Source organism: Ochotona curzoniae, unplaced genomic scaffold (assembly GCF_017591425.1).
Source record: "Ochotona curzoniae isolate NIBS_2020 unplaced genomic scaffold, NIBS_Ocur_1.0 contig_1274, whole genome shotgun sequence".
Classification (NCBI taxonomy): Eukaryota; Metazoa; Chordata; class Mammalia; order Lagomorpha; family Ochotonidae; genus Ochotona; species Ochotona curzoniae.
Genome location: NW_024465023.1, coordinates 20,959,174 through 20,970,216, shown reverse-complemented (window position 1 = coordinate 20,970,216; position 11,043 = coordinate 20,959,174).

Below are 11,043 nucleotides of genomic sequence, written 5' to 3'. Positions count from 1 at the left end.
GCTGTCTTGAAGTATTTATATTATGTTTCCTTCCAGTGATTCATTGTTTCAGGTCTTAAATTTAGGTCTTTGATCCATTTTCAGTTGACCACAGATTTATTGTGGGGAACAGTTGGGTCACATTTCAATATCATATCTGTGGATATTCATTCTTCCTGTGACGTTTATTGAAATGACTGTCCTTTCTAGAATATTTCTAATTTCTTTGTTAATGATCTGTAGTTGCATGGATTTATTTCTGTGCTCTGTTCTGTTTCATTGGTTCGTGTGTTTGTTTTCATGGCAGTGCCATGCTATTTTGAATGCAGTAGTTTGAACATCATCTGATGCCCTAACTTATGCTTATGTTTCAACTTCAGTGCCCCATGTTAAATATTAATAGATTAATATTAATTATCTGTGATGTTGAGAGGTCTTATTCCAATCACAGTGTCTGGAAGATGGGTCTAGTGGAGGTCTTTAGGTCACTGTAGGCTTGCCCTTCAAAGGGAGTTATCCTCAGAGGGTCCATGAAATTGAGTTCAACTCACCTCTCTCTCTACTTCCTTGTTCACCCTGTGGTCTTCCTGCTACATGCATTTCATAATCTGTAGTCCTCATTGGACAGAAAACATTTGGGTCACCCAGGCCTCACCATGAATTGTTAAGGCATGAACTTCTCTCAGATGTTTTCGCTAAGCAAAAACCTGACTAGTTCAGGAAATGGTACAGGCAGCAGGTTCATTACTGCTAACTCCAGTGGAGGCTGTAGGATTGGTTCACTGAAACTGTTGCGGGTGTCAGCGAGATCATTCCAGACAAGTCTAAGGTGTATTAAGGAGTCTTTATTAACCAGACTTGGTGAAAACAGGGTCCACTAGAAATTAGCAAATGACAAGACCATATAGCAATCTAGTCTGAATTGAAACCCTGAGGAACAAACGGTCATTACCCTGAAGTGTGTCTGCTAAACTGAAGACCTGTGTTCCACCCAGCTTCCCCAGCAATATAAATCATCCTAAGTGACACCCAGTGAACAACCTGGACATACTTACAAAGCTGCAGACATTAACCTTTTCCTAGCTTCTCTGTCCACATTCCATTACTGCTAGGCTTCACCTCTCCTAGAGCTCTTCAAAGTACACAAATTAGAAATACAAAGTATCTTAACATTGCTATCTTCACTGTTCTGCCCAAGCAGTGAACAGAGGGTAAGGAATACAGACACAGGGGCCATGCTCAGGGGCTACCTGTCCTCGGAGTCTGTCCTTGGGAAGCCAGAGAACAAGCAGGTACTGGGGAGGCCAAGAGTCAAAGTGCCAGAGCAAGGGAAGCATGTGACCAACAGAGCAAGCCCCTCCCTATCATAGACCTGTATGGGGGCTTACCAGGTCATGTACAACAATGCAGTACTGCCTCCTCTCAGGTTCCAGGTGGTGATAGGTGAGCATCAGAGGTGGGCCGAAAAGATTATGTGGGTGGGGAAGGCATGGCTTCCAAGCTCATGACCCTGAGCTAGCTGCCTACCCCATAACCGAATGAATTGGAAAGGTTTCAAAGAGAAAGCTAGAGAACATCATGGCTGCTGTCAGTAGTGCTATGGGCAGTGCTCATGAAGACCTAGAAGTTCAAAATTCTGCTAGGAATGGGGATGATGAAGGCCATGCTAATGATTTTTCAGATTGAGATGGGAATTCTTTGAGGAGTTGGGCTAAAAGCTACCCTCATCACATGGTGGCAGCATACCTGGCTTTTTTGTGCCTATAGCCTGAGAACTCTCTAGGAGGGTATAGTCAAAGATGGTGTGGAGTGCTTTGGCTGATGTGGTTTCAAGGCTGCCACAGGGGTGTCATTTGCTGCTGTTAATAAATTCAATAGCGAGAACCCAAAGCAAAATGAATCAGAGAATTCAGATTAGAAACATACATAGCCACAGAAAGAATAGAGAAAAAAATGTATTTGGAACAGAATGTACTAGGCAAACTGCTTAATGGAAGACATTAGTGCAGGGTTGGCATTGTGGCACAGCAAGTTAGGCCATTGCTTGCAATGCCAACATCTCATGTCAGAGTGCCGCTTGTATCCCAGCTGGCCTGTTTCCAATCAGACTCATTACTGATGTGCCTGGTTATAGCAGCAAAAGATGACTCCTATGTCTGGTCGCCTGCCACCCACTTGGGAGACCCAGACAGAGTTTTGGATTTCTGGCTTACAGCCATTTGAAGGATAAACCAGTGAATGGATGATTTCTCTTTCCCTCCCCCCCCTTCATCTCCCTATCACTTGGTCTTTCAAATAAATAAACTTTTTTTAAAAAGAGATTTATGCAAACGAGTGGGTTCCCTGTGTTAGCATGCGCAGTAGTGGAAGAGAAATCCTAAATGTGCTTCAGCGAGTTTGGATACAACCTTCCTGTTCTGGATCCATCTTGGGTTTGGGAACACGAAGCTCTCCCAGGAAGGAATGCTTTCAGAAAAGAACCCCAGGTGCACTGTACCATGGCCAGCTCCAGACTCTGGCTTGTCCATAACATTCTTGGCAACTCCTGCATCCCCAATTCAAGCATGCCAATTTGCCATCTGCATTCATATGAGGCTTGTTTGGCAAAAGGAGTCTGGGGGGTCATGGCAGCTACCAGTAAGATTTAAAAGAAAATCCTGGAATGCCAGACATAGATGTGCCTGTCTGACCCCTTCAGAGCAATGCACAGTGAAGGTGTTAGAGTGAAACAGCGAGAGCTCAGACTGGGACTCGTATACAGCACACAAGGCATGGCAAGAGGCAGCTTAACCTGCTGTACCACAATGCCTCCCCCTTAATAATATTAAGTCTTCCAGTCTATGACCATAGGATACTTTAGATTTTTTTTCTGTCTTCTATAGTTTCTTTTATTAGTGGTTTATAATTTTCACCATAGATGTCTTCCACCTCCCTGGTTAAGCTTATTCTAAGATATAGTTATTTTCAGCATGGTTGCTCTTATATTTTTAAGTAAGTTCAATATCAATCTATAAAATGCTGCTGTTTTGTGTTCATTCTAAATTATGCATATTTACTGAATACCTTAAATCTGTTCTGGTAAGCTTCAGGTGGCATCCCTAAAATGTCCTTTACAGAGTCACATGCTAACTACAAACAGGCACGATTTATCTTCTTCCTTTCCTACTTGTGTTCTTTTAATTTCTCTTGCCTAATGGAGCTGACTAGAACTAGCAATTTAATATGAACAGTGAGAAATGGGGGCTGGCACAGTGGCATAGCATCCTTATCTTTAGCTTGCCATGCTGGCATCCCATGTTGGTCCCAGATAGGATCCCGGCTGCTCCGTTTCCAACCCAGCTCCCTAGTAGTGGTCTGGGAAAGCAACAGAGGATTCGTCAAGGCCTTGGGTCACTGCATCCACATGGCAGACCAGAGGCGGCTCCTGGCTTCTGACCAGCCTAGCTCTGGCCATTGTAGTCTTTTGGGGAGTGAACTAGCAGATGGAGAATCTTTCTGTCTTTGTCTCTCTCCTCTCTCCCTCTGTCTCCCTTCCTCTGCGTCTTTGATTTTCAGGAAAACATAAATCTTGAAAGAGCAGTGAGAAAGTATACCCTTGACGGGAAATACTGTCCGCTAGTTCCAATTTAACATGATAATGACTGTAGGTTTGTCATGTATCTCATGTATTATGTTGAAGTGTGTTCTTTCTATACTAATTTGTTCAGGGTTTTGTGATGAATATTGAATTTTACCAAATTCCTTTTTTTTTCCGTATCTACTGACATGATCAAGGATTTTTAGCCTTCATTCTATTTGTGTGATACGTTTGTTGATTTGCATGTGTCCCACCATCTTGCATCCTTGGAATAAATAACACTTGATGACTGTAAGTGACCATTTTCATGGGCTATTTGATCTTGTTTGCTTGCATTTTGTTGAGAGTATTTGCATGTAGAAGCTCAATAAATATACAGATAAACATGTATATACAAATATATTCAGAAGAATTATAATAGAGGAAAGTATGCTGTGAAATGGATACATTGCAGTATGTATCTCTACTTCTGAATAAAAGATGGACTCCCAATGAAACTATTAAATATATCTTGACAACAGGATGCTGGACTTTATGCCACTGTCCATACCTACATTGTCATGATACACTTAAATAGTAGAATGATGGACTTGTGACTACTGCTGAAGGACTCTGTAATAATATAGGAGAAATCAGTGGTGAGGGGGAAAGGGAAATAAGAAAGTGAAGGGGAAATCCCTGAGCCTGTGGAACTGTATCAGAACATTTTTTTTAAAAGACTGTATCTGTGTTCGTGAAGAATGCTGATCTGTGAATGTCTTCACTTTTTGTTTTGTCCTTGTCTGGCTTTCGAAACTAGGAAATGACCAATTCATGAATAAGTTTAGAAGGATTACATCCTTTGAATTTATTAAAATAGTCCAAGAAAAATTGGTATAAATTCTTCCTTGAAAGTTTGGTAGAAATCAGCAGTGAATCCATCTGCTCCTGGGCTTTTCTGAGACTTTTTCATGGCTCATTCAATCTCATTACTCACCATTGGGCTGTTTAAATTTTCTTCGTGTTTTTGGATAAACTTGGGTAAATTGTATGTATCCAGTAATGTATCTATTTCTTCTACGTTTTCAAATTTGTTGGCACAGAATTGTACATAATAGTCCCTAATGATTCTTTATATTTGCATGTTATTCATTATAATCTTTTTTTAATTTCCTAAATCTATTTTACTCAGTTTGTCCTCTGATAGTAACTGCATATGACATTATTACTTAATGGGCTAAGAAAGAAGACTCAAATTTGGAATTTGTGTTTTCTCTAGGGCAGCAAAAAGTCTTTTTAATATATTCCTATAGTAATGCTTCCCTTATTCCATTTTTGTTTGATTTACAGATAATAATCTTATCTCCCATTCTGTTGTTTGCAGATTCTACCATAATTATATAACATTATTGTCCAAGTTATAATATCTTTTCTTTCACGTTATTCTTATAAATATCTATTTATTTGAAAGGCAGAGAGAAAAAGAGAAATCAAGAGAACCTCCATCTATTGATTCATTCCCCAAATGGCCACAATGACCCAAGCTGAGCCAATCTAAAGCCAGGAACACGGAGCTGGAGAGTAAGTGGAGCAGCTGGGACTTGAACCTGTGCCCATATGGGATGCTAGTGTCACAAGCGACAGCTTCAGCTGCTATGCCACAGCATTGGTCCATTTCATCTCTTACTTTTTAGAGTCTTCTTTTTCTACTTGGCTGGTCTAGTTAGTGTTTATCAAATTCACTTTCTAGTAAGTTTCATAGTACATTTGTAATATTTTGGTGTCTTTCGTACATTTCTGCTCTGATTTTTGTTTCTTTCCCTCTAATTTGGGGTTTGGTTTGTTCCTGCCTTTCCTTGAGATGCAACACTAGCTTGATTGGCATAATATGCACATGTGTTTAATGCCATGAACTTTCTCTTAGTACTATTTTCATTGCTTCCAACAGTTTTTGGATTATTGTGTTTCCGTTTTAGGTGTGTCAGTTAATTCATAAGTTTTTGTTTGGATGTTTTTCTATGGCCGTTGTTCTTTCAGGGGCATGCTCAGTTTTCATGTTTCTGTGTAATTCTTCGTATTTCATGTTACTTTCTGACTTGATTTCCATTGTGATCAGAAAAAAATACATGATTTCGTTTTTCTTGATTTTGCTGAAAATTGGTGCTTGTGGAATAATCTGTTCTTGAGAATGTTCCATGTACTAATAAAAAGAATATGTATTTTGCAGGTCTTGAATGAAATGTTCTATAAATGTCCATTAGGGCTATGTAATCCATAGCTTAATTCTGATTTTTTTTTGGTCTGGATGATATCTAATATTCATCAATGTGAGCTGCTCAAGTCCCCTGCTGCTATCATATTGGAGCCTATCTCTTCCTTTAGATCTAATAATGTTTTATAAAATGTTTACCCTGGAATTGGGTAATTAGATATTTATCATCATTATATCTTAAGTTAATTTCTTGGTCATTATATAGTGATTTCTTGTTTGTTTCCATAGTTTTTGTCCTAAAGCCTATTTCTTGTAAGTAGTAGCTACTCCCACTAACTCAATTCTAATGCTAACAAGGAATATCTTTTCCCATCCTTTTACTTTCAATCCATGTATGTTTTTACTGGTAAAATATATTTTTAAGATTATTCATAGTTTGAAAGTCAGATTTACAGAGAGAGCGTGCTTCTATCCACTGGTTCACTCCCCGGATGACAAGCATGGGGCCAGGCTGAAGCTCTGGACTCTATCAAGGTGTGCTCTGTGGCCACTAGCGGGACACTGTCATGCACTGTCCCCATGTCTGTTTCTACTGCAATGGCTATCTTGGCCGTGGGATCCCAGAGGAGTATATGACGTGGTCAGGGCTGTGGTGCTTCTGTTCTTAGAGATGCCCACAGCACCAAGCACAGGTTTCTCTGCAATGTCTCTGCCTCCACTCTCCTATCCTTTCCTTCAGCCGACGGTTAATCTCATTGTGTTGTGTTTCTGGGAGTGCAGACGAATGGAGCCCACAGTCCTGTGGCCAGCTATGGGACACTGCTAGATTATACCTGGAACCCACAGCCAGTCCAGTGTGGTGTGGTATCAAGACCCCACTTTGCTGTGATCTGTCTACTGTTGAGTGGACTTGTGATCTGCCACTAGCCACAGATGAAGGTGGCCTGCCTAGAAGGCCAGTTAAGTATCCAGAAATATGGGTTAGTCCTCTGGTTGCTCCAGGGCCCTAGCCTGGTGTCGGGTTTTATGAGCCCCTCAGTGAGTTCAAAGATGTAGTCCTGCATTCATGGAGGTCTCCTACTTCCAGGTGCTTGGAGTATTGCTCCTGTCTGTCCAAGGGTGGGAAAGTCTGTGACAGCAGGCACCTGTCTGCCAGCCTCACTCGACCTCCTTCCCAGGAGTCACCCAGCCATGGGGCTCCACGCTGCTTCCCAATGGGTGCGTCAGGCCTACACAAGGAGAAGCCTGACACAGGCAATACTGTGAGGCTGTCCTGCCAGACTCCTCACCTTGCCCTGGTGAGGAGGTAGGTTTGGGAGTCCAACCTGGGGGTGCTAGCCTGTGCCTCGGGTGCCCTCAGCTGCTGCAACTCAGTGTGGTGGGAGGTGAAAGCAAGGCTCTGGGCTCACTTCCTTCCCTTACTCCCTTGTGGTGCAAGTCTTACTCCTTGCTGTTGCCCAAGATTGGGGGAGCTGGATGTAGAGGTAGCCCCCTGGCTGTCTAGCCTGCCACTAAAGTGATTGATACTTGGGTCTCAGTCACATGGCATTGTGCTGTGTCAGGGTGCTTTCCAGGCCTGGGTGATGCGGGCTGACATGTGTCCATACCACTGGGGTGTTGCCCTCTGCTAGTACTGGAGTGAGTCCAAATGATCTATCCCCAGGCACTGGCCTAGGGACAGGGATCATTAGGATAGTTTCGATATTCAGTTTAACCAGCCTGGCACTGAAGTCTAACACACAGTCCTGGGCATCTGAACTGCCTGCCCAAGGTTAGTGGATGGCTGTTCCAGGTAGCCCCTTAGCTACCCAGTTGACACCAAACTGGTTCACATCTGGGTACCATATTCAGTTCTTACAAGTACACTTCAGGCCCGCCGAAGGCTGGTGGTGATCTGTGCTGAAAAGAGTCTGCCCCAACAGGGTTCAGGTGTGCACCTGATGCTATGAAAGATCCAGAGGCTGTCTCTGGGCACTGAAATAGGAAGGAGGACCCAGGCATCCTCAGGTGCTGGCTCTCCCTGCAATGGCTCATCCCAGAGCAACAAGGCAAGGTTCTATATTCCCTTTTCTGACTGACTGTTGGAGGTTGGGGAAGTGGTGGTGGGGGCAGTCCCTTAGCCATTGGGCAGGGTCTGGAAGCTGAATTTGGGTGTGGTGACCTGTGTGTAGGAACTGGGCTGCCCTGTCACTGGGTTTCACTCTAGTAGGCCTGATAGTGAGTTCCAAATCTAAATTTAGGACTCCACTCTGTCTCCTACCCCCAAGGGAAGGCAAGACAAGACATTTCTCCATCCATGCTGCACTTGGAGTTGGGGTGATGGGGGGAAACCCTTTCTTTCCTCATCTCCTAAATGTGTTCTGTTATTACTGGGTTCTCTTATGTGGCTGCCTTAGCTCATGTGAGGGTGGCTATGTGTGAGGAGAGCTGTTCCAAGCGTTGTCCTCAGGAGGCGATTCCATGAGGTTTTTACTCAGCTGCCATCTAGCTCTGCCTCCCCGATTTTCCATCTTCTGTTGGTAGCTAATTCTTTTCCATTGTGGTTAGAGAAATGCTTCATATGATTTCACTCTTTTCAAATCTGGAGAATATCTCATGTCCTGGGGAAGAGCATACATGTAGTTGTTGGATACTGTTTCAGGTATATCTGTTAGATATAGATGGTTTACAGTGGAGTCTTGGCGCTCTATTTCTTTTTAATCTACTGTCTAAATGTTCTACTTATTTAAAGTGTTATTGAAGTCTCCAATTGTTATTGTAGAATTGTCTATTTTCAATTCTTCAATTCTGTCAGTTCTCTCCTTGTATTTGGTAATAGTAATGATAGTTTTTAAATAGTAATCATAGTGTGGTGATAATAATAGCTTTCAGCTTTTGAGCACTTAGGTGCTATTGTACATGCTTTGAATACAATTCATGTAATCTTCACAAAGCCCTGCTGAGGTGGGGTGCCATCTCATGCATGGTTTCCAAAAGGAGGTGCTTGTATTAGAAATGAAGCACTACATGGAGGCTCACAAGAACAAGTATATGGTAGCTAGAGCAAGACTTGGAAGCCATATAACTCGCCTTCATAACTGGAATCATTAACCATTACTTCTCAAGTTACTCTTCACTCCTAAGACCAAATAAAAACAAAGTACTGACAAAAGCCCAGCCTAGGAATTTGCATGATATAAAAATGTCATATGCATATGTGTTTACAACTAGAAGAATATGGTTATTTTAGACAATGAATTTAACAAGGAAGAGTTATAAAAAAATCACTTCAAAAAGCTTATGGAAAGTAGAATTAAAAGATGTTTATTTTGGCATAAAAATTAGAGCTCCAGGGCTGATGTGCAGCATAATGAGTAAAGCTGCTCCAACGGCAGCATCCCAAAATGCACCGGTTCTTCCCTAGCTGCTCCAGCTGTGATCCAGTTCCCTGCGAATGTGCCTGGGAAAGCAGTGAAAGTTGGAGAAGGTCCTTGAGACCAAGAAGAAGCTCCTGGCTTTGGACTGGCCCATCTTTGTCTATTGTAGACATCTGGGAAGTGAACCAGTGGATGGAAACTCACTTGTTGTCTGTCTCCCTGCAGCCCTGGCTGTAACTGGCCTTCAAATTAATCAACAAATCAATCTTGTAAAAGAATTAGAAATCCATGCATGGTTATTTCATAGAAGCCATTTTCTATGAACTTTTTGAAGTCCCCATGTACACATAGATTAGCATAGTATAAAGAATCAAAATGACAGAACAGGGTTAAGATACATTTAAACAGACGGATAAATATTAGTGTGAAGCAGAGAGGGCACATTCCAGGAAACAGGACAGGACAGAACAACAGCAGAAGGGTACCTAGAGACTGACAGACATAGGAAAGCAGCAGAAACAGTGGTGTGGTGTTGCAGTGACTGATACCCCAGCAGCATTCAACGAGTGGTGATGTGAATCGCACTGGCAGCCAGAACTACACCAGCAACCAGGACGTTGGCATACTACTGATCTGACTCTTCCCTGGAGTTTTCCAGCTCCAAGATTCTTGACATTGAATGGGCTGGTCATGGTGTTCTTTTAAGTTCTGAGTTTCCCGTATTTCTGTGTGTTACTGTTCAGAGTTTGCTTAGAGCTGTCATGAGCTAGAAATGTGTTTCTTGTGTTGGCATCAACTTGGCTCCTGGATTCTTCATGCAACTTGTTTTGTTACAGGTGTAGACAGTTTATTGGTATGTAGAACTAACCCTTGTAGTCTCTTAAACATAACTGGCATGTTACACACCTAATTCTGGCCTGATTCCTGGTAGTTCAAAGTCTTTCCAGCTTCAGATGTCTTCGTTTCTAAAGCCTCTTGCTGAAGATTTGCCTGAACAAAATCAGACTTAATTATGTTTTATTCACTTTTGAATCAGCATTTTTTAAAAAATTCAGGTGGCTCAATTTGATTTCATAATGTTCTTACTTTAAATGCCTTAACCTCAGAAAAGTGTGGTCCATATAATTGTTTTAGCAACTGAAGGTTTGTTTTCTTTTTATTTTGTTTTGGTCAAAGCTTGGTGGACATCTGAAAGAACATTTAGTTCCATGGAGCTATGAAATTTTATTATATGGAGATTTAACCAAGCTGATCATAACAGTCACTTGTTTATTTTGCTGCATGTCAAAATCGGAATTGTATTCAAGTTTTACACAAAAATCCAGAATTCTGATGCCATTTTAATTGCTTATTTTGGGAGGTTCTTTAAGCCCCAATGTTTCTTAAGACAGTCATGCATCACTTAATTACAGGCTGTGTTGTTGTTTTTAAGATGTGTTGTTTTATTTGAAAGGCAAAACAACTAGGGAGCTCCTAGTTTGCTTCACAAATGCCCACAACAGCCAGGGCTGAGCTGGGTAGGATGGGAACTACATTAGGGTCTGCAATGTGGGTGCAGGGATCCAGGCATTTGGGCTATCATCCACTGATTTCCCAGGCACATTAGTGGAAAGCTTGATGGAAAGCAGGGTGGTAAGACATTGAGCCAACAATCTTCGATGGCATGCTTGTGTTTGAAGCACTTGCTTAATCTGGTATATACCATGATGCTGCCTCCATCCAGGATCTATTCTGAGAAATGCATCCATTACACAACTTCATCATTGTGTGGACATCATGCACTAACACTAACCTAGGTAGTATAAGGCAATTATTCAATGTGGCTTGTTAGTGCAACTGAAAAGATGGCAAGCGGGCACAGGCATTTGGAATAAAAAAAAAAAATATTGGTGATTGGGATGCATGCATCCCATATTGGAGGGCCTGGATTTGTGTCCCCA